This window comes from Ovis canadensis, chromosome 1 (genome assembly GCF_042477335.2).
Source record: "Ovis canadensis isolate MfBH-ARS-UI-01 breed Bighorn chromosome 1, ARS-UI_OviCan_v2, whole genome shotgun sequence".
Lineage (NCBI taxonomy): Eukaryota > Metazoa > Chordata > Mammalia > Artiodactyla > Bovidae > Ovis > Ovis canadensis.
Window position 1 is genome coordinate 260882291 of NC_091245.1, and position 12330 is coordinate 260894620.

General features: G+C 45.9%; 1 protein-coding gene across 1 annotated transcript in view; it reads left to right on the top strand.

Moving 5' to 3' along the window:
* Positions 1–376: 376 nt before the first annotated feature.
* The window catches only part of CPNE4 (copine 4), a 624067-nt gene continuing 612113 nt past the window's right edge, over positions 377–12330 (top strand). The window contains exon 1 of the mRNA XM_069565947.1: positions 377–770. The gene's annotated coding sequence lies outside the window, so the exon portion shown is untranslated. The remainder of the gene's footprint in view (positions 771–12330) is intronic.

Sequence of the window (12330 nt, forward strand, 5' to 3'; positions counted from 1 at the left end):
CTATCAGGCTCCTACCATATGCCAAGCAGTCTTGTAGACATAGAGGATTCAGAGATGAGCAATCTCGTCACCGCTTTTGGTGGCAGTTGAGCATCCATCCAGGAAGTTTCCAGGAATGCGTGCAAAGAGTAGCGTCACTACTACCTCTTTCCAGATATTTCCGACTTCCTCTGAAATGAAGGGGAGGTCTCTAGGGTGACTTGACCCTCAGGATTCCGGGGTGAGAGACTGGGCCTCGCGGGGAGCTAGGGCTGCAGCTGCCACCAGCGTGACCGCCATCCAGGACTCAACAGCTGTTCAGGATCCGCTCCCGGAGGGCGGGGCAGCGCCCTCGGCTCCCGGCCGCGCCCTCCTCCGAGGCCCCCAGGGGGCGCTCGCTCCCAGGCCTCAGAGCCGGCAGCGCGAGGGCGGTGGGGCGCGCGGGTTTCGTCAGAAGGTGGAAGCTCTCCGCCGAGCCGGAGTTCCCCGCCGCGGGGTCGCGCCCTGCTCCCTCCCGCCCGCTCCGCCCCCTCCCCGGCGCCTCCACCTCTCCCCCGGAGTGGCCGAGGGCCGAGCGGCTCCGCCCCCGCCCCCGGCATGGAGCCCGGGTCCCCGCGCAGCCCGAACTCCCCGCTCGGCGCCTCTTCGTTCCGCGGTTGCTGAGCTGCCCAAGAGCCCGAGCGGAGGGCGGCACGACCCCCCGAGCCCGACCGCGTCCCCGCCCCCGGCCGCACCGCAGCTGCGTTCAGGTCGCCCGCCGAAGCCCAGTCCGCCTTCGGGGCCCGCGCCAGGTAAGTTGGTCGGGACCCTGCAGCGCGTCCCGGGCTGCGGCCGGAGACCAACTTTTGAGGTGCGGGGCTTCGCTCCGAGCCGGCGCTGCTGTCTAGGAAGAGCTGCGCGCAGCGTCTTGGTCCCGGGGAACTTCGGTCCCTCCCCGCGCCCCTCTCCTCCGCCTGGCAGGCTCGGCTGGTGGAGGTTGGAAGGGGGTGGATCTGCCAGTCCAGAGGGAATCGGGACCTGGCGGCGCAGAATCTAGCCTCCTGACGGCGGGAAAGCGAGGAGGATGGGGGTGGGGCTTGTGCGGGGTCCCGGGGCTGGAGCGCCGCCGGGAGACTCAGCTTCTCAGCCTCCTAACCTCCCCCCTTCCTCCCTACCCTCCCTACGATAGGGTGCGATAATACTTAATTGTATTCCGGGCTCTGTGGCTTAAAACTCATCCTTGGTCCTCAGCTTCCTTGATTCAGCCACGTCCCTCTGCACTCCCTCCTCTATTAGTTTAAGTACCACGGGGAGGGAACGGGGTTGGGACTGAGGGACCTCAGAAGCGCTGGCCGCAGCCCACTAAAGAGGTCGGGACCAAAGCGGTCACAGAAGCCCAAGGACCCTTAGGGTGAAATTGAAGGGGACAGTTAGGAGTTGGTACCTGCGGGGTCAAGTGTGTACTGATCACCGTCGTTTGGGGAGGAGGCTGATCTCTGAAAAGTGCTGTTAGGAAGATCCGTTCCTCCCTCGCTTTGAAGGACGAGGGTAGGCTTTAAAGGTTTCAGTTCCCCCACCCTTCCTCCAGGTCCCACCGCTCCTCTAGCGGCCTTGGAAGCCTGACTTCCAGCCTCTGAACTTGCCAGGCTCCCGGAAGAATCCAGGGTGCAAAGATGGTCCCTAGGGGCTCGAGCTTAAAAAGTGCTGCCCTCGGGGTACCCGAGGTGGAGGGAGGAAGGGTGAATGATAATACGGTGGTGTAGGGAGGGATGAGTGTCCTGGGAGACTTTAAGAGAGAAATACCCTCCATCCACGCCCCCCCTGCAACTGACCCATTGATGCCAGAGGATTTTAGTGCCTTTTGGAGCTGATGCTTCTGCTTCTTACCTCCTGTATTCAAAACTATGCAAACCCAGCTCCTCATCCTCTTGCTGCTTTGCCAGGATTTTTGAAGCACTGCTGTGGCTCACTTGGTTTTTGGTTCCCTAACCAGGAGTTTTGAGCTGTCCAAGGTATTTTAAAGTGTTCTCCCGAAACTGATGCTAAGCCCTATTCTTTTGGAAAAGCTACCTTCACTTCAGAGGAGATGTGCTTTTCTCCCCATTCCTTCTCCCTGCTGCCCTCTTAACAATCTCTGTTCTCAAGGACCGGCTTTGTGTTTTACTCTTTTGCTTTATGTTAAAACAACCTCCCCCCTGCACTTTCCCACTCTCCCCACCCCTGGGGGAAAAAACAAACAAACAAACCAACTTCCCTAGAACACAGGTGTTTCAAATCCATGCCATTGTTTTCTACTTCCTGTACACTGGTTGAAAAGACCCTGATGCTGGGAAAGATTGAAGGTGGGAGGAGAAGGGGATGACAGAGGATGACATGGTTGGATGGCATCACCAACTCAATGGACATGAGTTTGTGTAGGCTCCAGGAGTTGGTATGGACGGGGAAGCCTGGCTTGCTGCAGTCCGTGGGATCACGAAGAGTGGGACACAACTGAGTGACTGAACTACTGACTGGTTAAGCTTCATAACGATCCCCTCAAAAGCCACAGGCGAACAGCTTTGCTTACTTCATTTGATGTTCTTCAAGCTTAGGAAGGTTCCGTTTTTATTACCCAGCAGATAAGACAGAGCTCTGGATGGCTGTGGTTGTGATTAGATAACTTCTGATGTTTTCATTTCCCTTACTAAACTGCTGCTTCTAGGTTAAATTCATTTTATTATCAGTCCATTTTAAAAGAAATACTGACAAAATCACTCTAACAGATAGGTCTGAGTTCAGAGCAGATGAAAGGTACCTACATGTAGGGAGGTGGATAAAAATAGGTTTGGCAAGTACAGCCAGGACACCTGTGTTCATTGTGCATATTAATAAAGGCAAGGATCTCCTCATTTCTCTCTGGAGGGAACTTCTGAGGGTTTCATAGGACCAAACTCAAACCACATGAAAACTAGGTGATTTCCTCTAAGCATCACATAAAAAGAAGTATCCCTCCATAGTGGGAGTGGCTGTTGAATCCTGGGCTGGTTTTAATGGTTCAGTGAGAAGTTGTTTAGTCACTAATTTGTGTCTGACTCTCTTGCAACTCCATGGACTTCGCCTACCAGGCTCCTCTGTCCATGGGATTTCCCAGGCAAGAATACTGGAGTGGGTTACCATTTTCTCCTTCAGGGGATCTTCCCAACCCAGAGATCGAACCCTCATCCCTTAAGTCGCCTGCATTGGTAGGTGGCTTCTTTACTACCAAGCCACCAGGAAAACCATCAATCAGAAGAGCTTTCCTATAATGGAACCGAAGGTCTGCTAACGTGTTGCCCTGTGAAAAGGTTCACAGATGTCAAACCTATACTGTTCCTATGAGTGCTCATCCTGGCATAAGTTATTGGGAGCAGTGAGCTTCTCAGCATAAGACAAGCAGTTTCCTACAGTTTCTGAATATCTCTTTAAAAATAGTTGCTCTGAGATCTGTGTGTTTCTTTTTACTGATTTATTTATTTTTAAATTGAATAATTACAGAATTTTGTTGGTTTCTGCCAAACATCAACATGAATCAGCCATATGTCCCCACTCTCTTGAACCTCCCTCCCATCACCCTCTCCATCCCACCCCTCTAGGTTGTCACAGACTTCCTGTTTATCTTCAGGTCTCTGGTAGTAGCATGGCATTTTGCTTGAATCCTTGGTTTGTCTTAAGGAGACCCTGCTTGTGGAGGTTTTGATTAAAAAATGCCTTGTCCGACAGGTTTCTTGATCTGCATGTGGGCATCTGATTTTAAAATATTGTACTTTAGTTAGTGGGAAGCAAAGTTGTTATCTGTTTCCAGAGCAGTTTTATGTAGTATTCCAGGAAATAGAGGCTGTATCCTTCTCATTATCCAGTGATTGAGTCCACTATCATGACTGAAAACCTTTAGACTCCACTAGCTAGAAGGAATCACAGAGGGGGGAAAAAAATGGGTCAATTGTGAAATCTTTATTCTCATCTATATTGAAATCTTTTGAACCTCATCTGAAGGTATTTATAGAGTTTGCACCATGTATTTCTCTGTCTTCTCTTTGCAAGTTTTCTGAAATATAATATGCTGGACCTTTAACCACCTTTATTCACATAAAGAAAGGATTTTCCCACTTGGAGGTAAATACATTGGCGGTTAGTAGTTAATATTGTGTATAATCAGTGTCCCTTACTGTCACAGAGGCCTCAGTCCAGAACAAAAAAATAAGAGAACTCTGGTGGTACCAGCCTCACTGGTTGAGAGAAAGTCTCTAAACCAGTTTGGAAAGTCACTTCACAAATCTTTGTATTTTTAAATCAGAGATGTGACCAGAGGATCTGTATTTCATGCATTTTGAAAAGAAAAGGGGCTGAATTTATTCTCTATATTTATTTTTTCCATTTTTGTCATGTTAATATTTAATAAAAAGCAACAAGAACAGAAACAGAAGCCTCTTTGGATCCCTGCAGTAACCCAAAGTCATATTTCCTTGGCAACAGTAGCCAGTATATCGGAGTCACAGAATATCTATCAAGAAAGAAAAGTTTCAATGCACTTAAAATAAAATGTCACATAGTTCAAGACCATCCTATAGTGCATTAAAACTGACCTGCCAGCATATGATAATAGAGTTGCCTTTAACTTTGCTTTTCTTCTGATTGAATGTAGATAGTAAAGACAGATTATAGAACTTTAATTCTTTTTAGCATGTTCTAAAAATTCTAGAATGGTCTTTCTTTTGAGGAAGCATGTTATCAAAATTAAGGGGGCTGGAGTAACATATCCTTTCTTTGAGTGAGAAGTTCTTTTTTTAAAAAATATATTTATTTATTTGGCTGTGTCAAATCTTCATTGCAGCATTCAAACTCTTAGCTGTGGCATGTGGGATCTAGTTCCCTGACCAGGGGTTGAACCCAGGCCCCCAGCATTGGGAGCACAGAGTCTTAGCCACTGGACCACCAGGGAAGTCCCTGAGTGAGAAGTTCTTGTGGAGGTTGGTAAGTCCAAAATCAGGCCCAATCAATGGGTCAGGCAAAATGTTATATTTTCTGTGTTATTTGAAATAGACAATATAGAGTAGAACCTCAGTTAGCATTAAATCCAACCAATCTGCTAAAACTTGTGACTGCAGAGTAAAAACATAGTAATGCCTACATATAGTTTTAGTCTTTTCTGTACTAGAAATCACATTTATGTGGGAGCTTTCTGCTACGAACTACTAAATATATATGACATATAGTATATGTTTTCCCTAAGTTAGCAAATGCTGGGAAGTCTTTTCTTTGGTGTTGTCATCTTGGGCAAGCATCTTGAGAACCACTAGCTTTTTAACTGAGGGAACATGGACTGAAGGCAAGTCTTGAAGAAGGTTTATCTGTGTACTGTGATTTTGGTGCCCTCGTATGGGTGGGGGAGCCCCTTTAAGCTAGGCTGTGGTGGGCTTATCTCTGAACTGTGAACAACAATTATATCACGTTGACTCCTTGACTGTCAGAACCAGAAGAGAGCTTGGGGATCATCTATTGACTCCAGCTGTTTAATTTGACAGATGTGGGAACTGAGCCTCAGAGAGATGACATGCTCAAGATCAGGGAACTCACTAAGCAACCCTCTTGATTACTAAGCAAGTCTCTCGACTCTGAGAAGAGACTCACATTCCCTGGAGATAATTACTGTGGTGGTGGCCATGGGTGGGATGATGGTGGGGGAAGGGCTCTCCTACCTTCACTGGCTGTCTTGAGTCTTAATATTTTGCTGTCTCTTGGAGCCAGTGCAATATTTACCCAATAGATGTGATTCAATTTGAACAAAGTCATTATCTGCAGCCATCCCTGTTAATGTGCATGTTTTGTGAAGAATTGCTCATGCTCAGTCCTAACTTTCTATTTTAAATGTCACAATTGAGTCAATAAAGTAAATAGAGATTTTATGTGTATCCGGTTTAAGAAAATCCACAGGGGAATCCTTTATTCTATCTTACATGAAAGATCCATTCAAAAAGAACAAACTTTCTAAAGTGTTGCTTTTCCATCTCTGGCTCAGAACATCATATTGCTGACTTTCTTCTGACATAGAAAACTAGGGCTGCTGCTTCAAACATCAGGAGAACAATGTAGTACTTAAGGTTAATTCTAGAAGCAACCTTCTCAGGTTTAAGGTGTATTGACTAAAAAAGCTTCCTTCTTCAAGAGATGCTAACCTGTGTAGGGCACTTCATCGCACTTGGAGAAGAGGAACAAAATCAGGCTGGCTAGTGCCCAAGGCGGCTGCATCCCCCAGAACTGGAGAGGGAGAAAGGAGGAAGGGCTGAGAGATGGCGTTAGAGCGGACCGCCGCTAGAGGGCGCCAGAGCACCAGCGGAGCCCTCCTGGAGCTCCCAGGCTGGAGCTCCCAGGCCGGACCTCCTGGCTGGGAGGTGGGGTTGGAGATGAGGGTGACAGAACCCCAAGGAGAAGCCCATAGAGGAGGGGTTGGTTACGGGCGCCTCTGATTCTCTGTCTCAAACCGCCTTGCCTCACAGAGAAGACAGAGATCTGCCTTCAGTATCGGATGGGGCGCTGCAGCCTGGTCGGGTCTTAGCGCCTGGATACCTGACATGCTCTCTGCAGTCTCACAGCCCTTTGTTTCTCTGGAGGCAGGACTCCAGACCCAGAAATGCCTGGCTCGAATCTCGGGCTTGCAGGTTTGCAAGCTGCAGGCCTGCATGGCTGTTGGCCTCTGGAACATGAAGCTTGTGGTGGTGAATGTGGAGTGTGTAGAAGTGGCCTTTTAGTGGGCAGGCTGTGCTCATCCCTGTGACCTTTCTCTTGAGAGTTCTCGCTGAACTTCCTTCTTCCCTTTCCATTTGAGCCTTTTCCTCCTGTCCCTATACCCCTCCCTTCAGCAGAAGGGTCTCAGGCATCCATCTGTTGAACAGTCGCTGAACACAGCCTCTATGCTCTAGGCTGAGTTAGGTACTGGAATCAGCCAATATGGGGTTCCCCTGGTTCGGAGTTGTGGCTTGAGGGGCAGATGGTGATGAGAGAGAGATGAACAAACCGTGTGGGTTGAAAGAGGCTGAGTCGTTTGCTTTGTCTCAGAGACCCTGGGAAATGGTCTCTCAAGTTCTTTACACTCACGTTTTTCATCTCCCTACATTTTAAGGAATCATGTATAGAGGGTAGTTCTGAGGGAGGGAAAAGGGGATGAAATCTCTCTCAGCATGTGCTTTGGTTTATATGTATATTTAACTGTGCTAATAGAGGTTCTTAAGTCCAACCAACTTGTACTACTGCCCTCTATGTGTTGTTTTCGTCAATATCATTAAGATAAATGCCTATATAATTGACTTATTTTCAATTAAGCCGGAAAATGATTTTTAAAGGAAACAAATATAATAGCAAAATCCTTACTTCTAACGGTTGGGTCTGGAACAACCTAAATCAGGGTTCTGTTTTTAAAGTATTACAGATGTGGTCAATACAAATCACAAAAATGAAAAAATAATGAGGGCAGCAGAATGGTTGAAAGAAATACTTTATCATTAAAGTGACAAAACACTGATTATTAGTAAGCACTGGGGAAAACTGTATTAGTAGGCAGTGGGGACAGAGGATGCCTGATTTGATGTCTTTGTTATATTTGTGCAGTTATTTCAATGAGTCACTTGCAGACAATATGGGAAAACCAGGTGTGTGCCTGAGGTGGTGGGGTGTTTTTGATTTAATTTTTACTGTATTTGTTTTGGCTGTTCTTGGCCTTCCGTTGCTGCACGGGGGCTTTCTCTAGCTGTGGCGGGTGAGGGCCACTCTCTTGCCGGGGTGTGCCGTCCTCTCCTGGGTGGCCCCTCTTGTTGTGGAGCACCGGCTTGGGTGCACAGGCTTCAGCGGCTGCAGGTCTCGAGCTCTGTAGTGTGGCTCAGCAGCTGTGGCGCATGCGCTTAACTGTTCTGCAGCATGTGGAATGGAATCCAGTGTATGGGCAGGTGCATTCTTAACTGTTGGCCCTCCAGGGAAGTCTGAGATGGTGTCGATAGGAAACCAGGGATGGCCAGCTGGGCCAGGTGAGTTAAGTTTACTTGCCCAGGTAGGTAGCTGTGCTCCGGGAAAACTAGGGTTGTCATTCTTCTGCTGGTGCCCTGCAGGTTCTGTGACTTGATTGACTGTGAATTATGTTGGCAGGAACGCCTGGCCTGAGAAAAGGGGTGGAAACAGTTGATTTGGGGAGCAGCTAACAACATTCATCACATTTCATAGCCTGACTGAATTTTAAAGAAACAGGAAAACAAACACTTCTTACGGAATCAGAGAATGTGAGGGCTGAATCATCTCATAAAATTAGAAACACCTCTTCCCAGTTTCCAGTTGAGGAAACAGAGGCCCAGCAAGATGAAATTCATTACTCAACCTGCACCCACTTCTCCTCCCAACTACGTGCTTCCCAGGATGCAGAACTCCTCTTGTCTTGCTTACTGCTGAACCCCAAACAGGGCCAGGCATCTGGCCGCTGCTTCAGAAAGTTTGATCACTTGCATTAATAATGCTGTTTCTTTTTCTCTCACTCTTATCTGGATCACTAGACTGTAACATAATTGATAAAGATAAATATTTATTGAGTTTTTTCAAGATAAGACCTTAGGCTTAGAAGGTAAACAGACTTGGTTCAGATCCTGGTTCTGCCACTCAGCAGCTGTTTGGTTTTGGGACGATTACTAAATCTCTCAAGTTGTATTTCCTCATTTGTAAAAATGAGGATAAAACTGTGTAAGGCAGCAGAGGACCTGGACTGGTCTTTCTCCATCTCCCCTTCTTGCTCTGTTCTTCCCAGAGAAGATTAAAAGGGGATATAATGCTTTTTAAAAAGGAGTTTTAATTTCTTTCAGATAATACACATTTGCAGAAAAGATTATTCCACTATAGAAATATAAATACCTGAAATCACTACAAATACATATTCTGTGGGTTAGATGTTAGTTCCATTTTATTAATAATTGGACTAATGCCAAAGCACTGAAAATGGGGGAGGAAGAAGACTCACACCCAGGGTGCCCCCCATCCCGTTTTCAAGACCAGAGAATTGTTTTCCTTTTTTAAATCTTCATTTCCATAGGATATTGACTATAGTTCCTTGTGCTATACAGTAGGGCCTTGTTTTTTTTTTATCCATTCTATACAATAGTTTGCCTCTGCTAATCCCAAACCCCCAATCCATCTCCCTGACTCCCTCTCCCTTGGCAACCACAAGTCTGTTCTATATGTCTGTGAGTCTGTTTCTGTTTGATAGATAAGTTCATTTGTATCATATTTCAGACTCCACATATAAGTGACATCATATAATACTTACCTTTCTTCGTCTGACTTATTTCACTTGGCATGGTAATCCCCAGACCCATCCACGTTGCTGCAAATGGCGTTATTTCAGTCTTTTTTTATGGCTGAGTAACATCTCACTGTGTATGTGTGTACCACGTCTTCTTTATCAGTTCATCTGCTGTTGGACATTTAGGTTACTTCTGCAGCCTGCCTATTGCAAACAGCGCTGCAGTAAACATTGGGGTGCATGTATTTTTTCAAATTATGGTTTGCTTTTTTTTCCCCAGATGTATACCCAGGAGTGGAACTGCTGGATCATATGACAACTCTATTTTTAGTTTTTTAATGAAGCTCTGTACTGCCCTCCATAGTGGCTGTACCAATTTACATTTCCGCGAACAGTGTAGGAAGGTTCAACCAGGGTGTTTTTTTAAAATCCATGTTTCATATCGTCTTTGGATCTCACCTGTCCTTCTGTGTCTGAGTCTCTCAAGAAGGCTCAAATCGTCCCTTTTCACATCCTCCTCAATGGCTGCTGTCTAGCCCCAGTTGTGTGGCACTGGTATGCACGAGTGTGCCTGCCACCCCAGGGTACCATGGGCTTCCCCAGGTAGTGGCTGTGTTGTGTGCTGCTCGCTGTGACCAGAGTGCTTAGAACCTTCTGGTACATAGGGTTTTCCTTCTATGTGTGCCTGTTTCCTTATCTTACATCCTGCATCTGAGTCAGGTTCGTCAGTGACTGCAGCGTACATTTAATTTCCTTAAAGTAAACTCCGCACCCTCGATTACTTGTTAAAAATGCTCATATTGCATTTTGAGTGTTTGCTTTCTATTATATAATCTAATGTGTGACATTGTACGGATATATTACTGTATGATGTTATAATGTCATACATATAATGTATTGTACTTGGTGAACAATTTATGGAAATTTTTTCAAAAATCATTTTGACTTTGAATCATAGCCCTTACCTAAAGTGTCTTCTATTATATTGTATTCTGAGTGGGTAGGTAGAATCATTAGTGTTCCTGAGTTTGAATTCCAGCTCTGCTTAATCTCCTGAAGCTCAGTTTCTACAGATGTAAAATGAGAATAATGTGAGAGCCTGTGCCCTGGGGTTGCTGTGAGCCTTGGAAGATATGTGCATCCCAAGATCTGATCGTATTGTGGGCTCATGGAAACTCCTCAGACCGTCACTGCTGGTGGCTGATGGCATCCCTCAAAGGTTAGTGTTTAGGAGCAATTACCCTAAAAGCAGTGGTTTGCTGTGTTGTGAGGGAGTAGTGACAACTAGAAGTGTGTGACGGTACAGTAGAAACTAGCAGTAAAATGTGTGCTCTCGCAGCTTCTAACACAATCATTCACCTTCCTTCTGTTCCCCTCACCTCTGTTTCCACACACAAGTTTATGCCTAGCCACAGAGATGACTCAAGGACAGGGTTTCTCCAAGGTAAAACCGCCTGCTGATTCCAGATTTACTTCAAATGCAAAGTATGTTTAGCACTGGCCCCCAGATACACAGCCAGAATACACAATGAATCACTCTGCCCTACAAGACTTCACATTAGACGTTTATTGTATTTATATATCTCCTGTGTGTGTGTGTGGGGGGGGGGCATGCTCAGTCATGTCTGATTCTTTATGACCCCATGGACTGTAGCCCGCCAGGCTCATCTGTCCATGGATTTTCCAGGCAAGAATACTGGACATGGGTTGCCATTTTCTTCTCCAGGGATATATCTCCTATCTTCGCCCAAAAGATTCTGGGCAGCCAGCAATAGATAGCATGTTGGGTACACTGTACTGTCAAATCCACAATTCTGCTAGTGCAAGATATTTGTTTTTTAGGGAGACCCCATTCATATTGTTCTCACGCTGGAGAAGGAATCAGGAAATCTCCTGCAGGCCTCTTGTTACAGCACAGATCTATGGGCCCCACCATCAGGGTTTCTGATTTGATGGGTATAGTGTTGCTGCTGCTGCTAAGTCGCTTCAGTTATGTCCGACTTTGTGCGACCCCGTAGATGGCAGCCTACTAGGCTCTCCCGTCCCTGGGATTCTCCAGGCAAGAACACTGGAGTGAGTTGCCATTTCCTTCTCCAATGCATGAAAGTAAAAAGTGAAAGTGAAATCGCTCAGTCATGTCCGACTCTTAGCGATCCCATGGACTGCAGCCTACCAGGCTCCTCCATCCATGGGATTTTCCAGGCAAGAGTCCTGGAGTGGGGTACCATTACCTTCTCTGGGGTCTAGTGTTAGAGTCAAATAATTTGTATCTCTGACAATATCCCAGGTGATGCTGATGCTGCTGGTTTGGGAACCACACTTTGAGAACCACTGCCTTAGATATTCACTTTATTTGGACAATCTGTGAATTTTCTCTCCTGTGGGGTGTGACTGAGAATAGCATTGATGATGAGAAAAGGGATCTGACATTTACTGAGCACCTGTGACATTTGCCATATTCCAGGTACCTCAGCAGCACTTTACACATATTATCCTATTTAAGCCTCACAACTGCCCCACCAATCAATTCATAATTATTTATTGAGACCCTGTCATGTATCATGACATGTGCAGTACGAGGTGCTGGGGATATGGAATCAACACCACAGACATAATCAGGGAAACATGCTTGAGCAGATAATTATGAGGGTGATTAGTCTGATCCATAGAAAATGGAAGATCAGAAGATCAGAGAGTTAAGTAACTGGGCTAAGGTTACACAGCTAGTGGGAAACAAAGGAGGCAAACTTAAAAAATATTTTACTCAAAAATGTACAATCCCTCCATTAAAGCAGAGGTTCTTAGATTTTTGGTCTCAGGTCACCTTTATACTCTCATAAATTATTAAAAACCTCAAAATTTTTTTTGCTTATTTATGTTAAATCTATCAATATTTACAGTATTAGAATATAAAACAATGTGGTTCATACTTGGAGAACTGCTGCACTAAACCAGGCTGCAAATAGTACCATTTTCTTATGCTCTAAATCCTGACTTGTTTTAATGACTTCTGTAAGCCATCAAAGATAAGAAACTTCTCCTAAACTATTTTTTTTAAAGCACAGGGCCTCAGTCTTTACTTC